The following is a 5,406-nucleotide window of genomic DNA, read 5'->3' as shown; positions in this document are numbered from 1 at the left end:
ATTATACAAAACCATGACAACTGGGAGATAATGTTGACATCCACTTAATTGTGTCACTGCCTTAACACCGCTTTAAATATAGTCTGATTCAGCTTTTATTTATACTACCTAATGCCTCCTTCATTCCAGCATGACTTTGTATTGGTGATACATTTTCATACTGTTTCAAAATTACCTTTTCAGTAGCTGAATAAATAGATGCAACCACCACCACTAGACTGGAGGGGAAAAGATTGCAAGTAGCTCCACATTCCTACTACTCCAAAAACTGCGCATTCCCAAAAATTCATGGGAGGCTATATTTGACAGGAAGATTGAAGTTAGGTATTGCAATGGCTGCTGGTAGATGTTCTACTGCCTAATTCAAGTTCTCAGTAGGTGTGTTGGGTTTGTGTGGCGGGGTTTTGGTAGCAGGGGAGGGGCTACAGGGGTGGCTCCTGTCAGAAGCTGCTAGAAGCTTCCCCGGCTCTAAGTCGGACCCACCGCTGGCCAAGGCCGAGCCCATCAGCAACGGTGGTAGCGCCTCTGTCATAACATATTTAAGAAGGGGAAAGATTGCTAAATGGTAGCTGCAGCGGAGAGAGGAGTGGGGTGTGAGAGAAATAACCATGCAGACACCAAGGTCTGTGAAGAAGGCGAGGGAGGAGGTGCTCCAGGCGCCAGAGCAGAGATTCCCCTGCAGCCCGTGGTGAGATGGCAGGCTGTCCCCCTGCAGCCCGTGGAGGTCAACGGTGGAGCAGAGATTCCCCTGCAGCCCGTGGAGGACCCCACACCGGAGCAGGTGGCTGAGCCCAGAGAAGGCCGTGACTCCATGGGAAAGCCCACGCTGGAGCAGTTCATGGAGCACTGCAGCCCCATGGAAAGGACTCTCATTGGAGAAGCTCGTGGAGGGCTGACCCCTGTGAGAGGGACTCCACGCTGGAGCTGGGGAAGAATGTGAGGAGTCCTCCCCCGAGGAGGAAGGAGCAACAGAGACAATGTGGGATGAACTGAGAGCAACCCCAATTCCCCATCCCCCTGCGCCGCTGGGTGGGGAGGAGGTAGAGGAATCGGGAGCAAAGCTGAGCCTGGGAGGAAGGGAGGAGTGGGGGAAGGTGTGTGTTTAAGATATGGTTCTATTTCTCATTATCCTACTCTGATTTGATTAGTAACAAATTAAATTGATTCTTATTTTCCCCAAGTCCAGTCTGTTTTGCCTTGACCATAATTGGTGAGTGATCCCTCCCTGTCCTTGTCTCGACTCATGAGCCTTTCGTTGTATTTTCTCCTCCCCATCCCACCAGGCGGGGAGGAGTGAGCGAGCAGCCGCGTGGTGCTTTGTTGCTGGCTGGGCCTAAACCATGTCAATAGCAAACAATATATTTGGACTTTTAGGGAACAGGAAGCAGCCAAGAATATATGGACAGGGATAAGCAGGAAGATCCTTCCTCCTGCACCTCCCCTGCTGCCCAGTAGCTGGGTAGACCAGTCCAGTTATAGTCTGAAGTAATTCAGCATAGCTCAGGTCTATGCTAATACTTGACCAAATAGCCTAACCATAGGGCTGAGCTGTATTCCAGGGTAAATTTCTCTCCTGTGGAAAATTCTACCTGTCAATTAAGAGGCTTCAGCGTTCATTGGAGAAAGGACTAGAGCCTGCACATGAATCAACCTTGTGTTTCTTCCCTCTCCTTTCTCTTTGTTCCGGTGACTATTTCATTACTTTCTGGTGGGGAAATTAATTAAATACCTTCAGCTGAAGAAATTCAGAGCAAGAGAGATATGTCCCTGACTATCTGGTAACATTGCAATTAGGGCACTCTGCTGACATGTAAAATACTTTCATCAAAATGCAATCAGATACAGAAGAGATATTAACTGAGTCCTAGCTGAGCACCCTGTCAGCTCTGCAGCTGTGCTCTACGGCAGGAGTGGACACTTCTTCACGTTTTTTTGCAAGGGATTCAGATTGCTCTGAGCACACCTGCAAGATCCTACCCTGGAGGTCTAATCTGTGAATCCCACTGTCAATGAGATGCAGCATAGACAAAGAGCAGCTTTACTGTAGGCATTGTTGTTTATCCTGAGCAGCAGAAATGTAGGCATTTCAGAGCTTTACGGGGTGTTTTGATGCTGTAAGTTCCAGTGACTTCATCCAGTGTGTGCCAGTGCATCTTGCTGAGCTAGAGGAGGAGCTGCATTAATGTTGTCTCACAGTACGCTGCAATGTGCTGGTCATCACCTCCCCATACAGAAGAGTGACTCAGTGCACTCTCTGTTACTCAAAGACTCACCACATAAAATACCGCTGTAGACTGCCATTTCATTTGACAAGTTATGTGCCTGAAAGTCAAGACAGTGTAGCCAAGTTCAATGGGTAATCTTACGCTTTGCATTGCTATTAGATTTGACATTATTTATCTATTTTGGGGAAAATGATTCATTCTGTGTCTCAGCAGGACATCAAGCAGGGATGTATATGTGAGATCTGTGAATCAGATAAAACTCTTCTGCCAGAAAATTCAAAACAGCTTCTGTTCAATCTGCATCAAACAGATTTATCAAGTCTCTTATTATTTTTTAAAAGGGAAAGAAAGAAAAAATAGGTCAGAAACTATGACACCTAGTCAGAACAATCAGCAGATTCACTGTAAAATGCATCTGTGAAAGGCATAAGCAAATCATGGCCTGGGGAGGAGAAATAAGATATTCGAAACTGATTAAGTCTGTTTAATGCACTGGTGCCGTGACAGTTTGCAGAGCCTCCATTTTCCTTGATGTTTAACAGGTTTATATTTTAAAAATCTGAATAAAATACATTAAACCTTTCCGGAAAGGACTAACTCACAGGATTGCTTTTTCAGTTTCTCTCTTAAGGACTCTTTTCATGTCAGTGTGCTTTCATGCTTGTCAGTACATGACTCTCTGAAGGGCTCCTGCAATACTGAAAGTGACAAACATACATCTCCATAACTAAACCTCACTGCTGGTCAGAATCTATCATTCCTTTCCCTGTCTATCATTTTTGTGGTCTATGCCTTAGCAAGACTTTGAAAACCACACCTCAGCTCTCTGCACCCGGGGACTTGCAAGAAGTTTCTGCTGAGCTTATGTCATTCAAATGAAATGGGAGTGAGCCAATAGTTAACCATTTGGATTATACACAAATACATTATGATTTTTATAGATATTGTTCTACAGATATTGTCAAACAGAGTTTGACAGCATCCAGCCACATAATGGAGAACTGTATCAACATAAAAAGTAAATAAGAAGCAGGTTGATCAGCTGCGAGGCTTTTGTATTTTACCACTAGTCCTTTACTCCTGACAAGAGTGCATCTTTCTTGGAGGCTAGAAAAATCACCACCAAAAGGAAATCTGCTCATTGTTATCAGGAACCTGTGATGTTCTGCTGCAAGTTGTTGTTTCTCTACTTCAGTTCTCTTTTCTTTAACTACCTTTGCTTTTTGTGTTTTGGTTTGTTATTCTTTTCTGTAGTCTTCCCTTTTTTTTCCCTTATGAGAATTTTTACAGTCTTTCGCGTAGATTTACAGAAAGGGTCAGAACACAACCTTCAATAGGAGACCTGTTCATACTGCTTCGTTTCATTTTATATAATATTGGCTTACAGACGATACATCCTTTTACTTGTGGAGAAACAACTGCTCCAAAGTTTTCCAAGCCTAAATTGCCCACTGAATCCAATCCAGGATAGGTGAGTAATTGTACAACCCTGTGTTTCACAAAATGTCCAATTTTAGATAGTGATGAAGAACATTAAATACTACTTGAAGATCGAGAAAAACAAGGTAGAATCAAAGGCAAAAACATTATTTCAAACTTTTTTCAAATGCTAGGTATCTCCCAAACAAGATCACGATGAAAAGTGACCACAAAGAGGATAATCAATTATATAATTCCTAAATGTCCTTATGCAGGTGTGTCCTGGTTTCGGCTGGGACAGAGTTAACTTTCTTTTTAGTAGCTGGTACAGTGCTGTGTTTTGGATTTAGTGTGAGAATGATGTTGATAACACTCTGATGTTTTAGCTGTTGCTAAGTAGCGCTTATCTTAAGCCAAGGACTTTTCAGTTTCCCATGCTCTGCCAGCAAGCAGGTGGGCAAGGAGCTGGGAGGGAGCATAGCCGGGGCAGCTGACCTGAACTAGCCAAAGAGGTATTCCATACAATTAGCATGGCCCCTGCGCAAGGATGACACGCAAATTCGTGAAGCGTTCCATATTTTCCCATGGAACGTCATGCCCAGTATATAAACAGGGGGGAGCTGGCCGGGAGGCGCGGATCGCGGTTCGGGAACTAACTGAGCATCGGTCAGCGGGTGGTGAGCAATTGCATTGTGCATCACCGTTTTTTTTCTTCCCCCCCCCCTTCTTTTGTTGCATTCCTTTTCATTACTATTATTATTATATTTCATTATTACTATTGTTAGTATTATATTTTACTTTAGTTATTAAACTGTTCTTATCTCAACCCACGAGTTTTACTTTTTTTTTCCTTTGCTTTCCTCCTCCTCACCCCACTGGGAGGGGGAGGGGGAAGCGGCTGCGTGGTGCTTAGTTGCTGACTGGGGTTAAACCACGACAAGGTGTTACACATTTGCATTTGGACTGCATTAAATATCTAGAAATGCATGCAGTCACCATCACCTTATAAGTTTAAAAGTCCAATACATAAGAACTCTTTGAAAGACATAAACCCCAAACCTTGTTAGTGGGATAAACAACGCATGTGCACGCTCATGCTGCTGTATACAATTTGAGCATTTAGATATGGCAATATTTAAAATAATAATAATAATAATTATAATTTTTAAAATATTTGTTTTGCCTCTATAAACCTCTAATATTCATAGTCTTTTTATAAGTAAGGACTTTGTAAAGACTTCATAAGAACTGTATCTCTAGACATCAACATGCCTAGAATTACTGCATACTAGGACCGACAATTTGACTACTTAATATTAGTGCAGTGGAAAGAACATTAATATAGTAGTCAATAGTCTTTAAGGAAAAGTACTAGACCATTAATCTCTTCAATAATTCACTCTAATCTACTCTATGCTTATCAGTAGCTAGGACTAATTGTCCCATGTTAACAGGTCTTACTGAAAGCCATGTCTTTGAGTGAGGAAAGCTTTCCTAACAGTCCAATTCTTATTTATTTATTTTCAAGTACTTCATTAATATTTTCATGTCCTATGTTTCAGAGGTATTTCAAAATCATCATGCACACACTTAAATACAAAGTACTCAGAAGACATAATTTCACAGAACAGAGCCACACAGTGCATGAGGAGTCAGTTTGACATGTTAGACTAGAATGTTATATTTTAAGGAGGCTTAAGGCCAAATTTGTCAAGAACTTGAAGTTAAAGTTTCAGTACTTTTTTGAATTGCCATCTTAATC

At 42.3% G+C, this 5,406-nt stretch overlaps 1 pseudogene; it reads left to right on the top strand.

Moving 5' to 3' along the window:
* Positions 1-4,126: 4,126 nt before the first annotated feature.
* LOC127016340 (uncharacterized) lies at positions 4,127-4,226 on the top strand (annotated as a pseudogene).
* Positions 4,227-5,406: the final 1,180 nt, after the last annotated feature.

The sequence above is a fragment of the Gymnogyps californianus genome, chromosome 4 (assembly GCF_018139145.2).
Source record: "Gymnogyps californianus isolate 813 chromosome 4, ASM1813914v2, whole genome shotgun sequence".
Lineage (NCBI taxonomy): Eukaryota > Metazoa > Chordata > Aves > Accipitriformes > Cathartidae > Gymnogyps > Gymnogyps californianus.
This window is presented reverse-complemented; position numbering and strand designations above follow the sequence as displayed.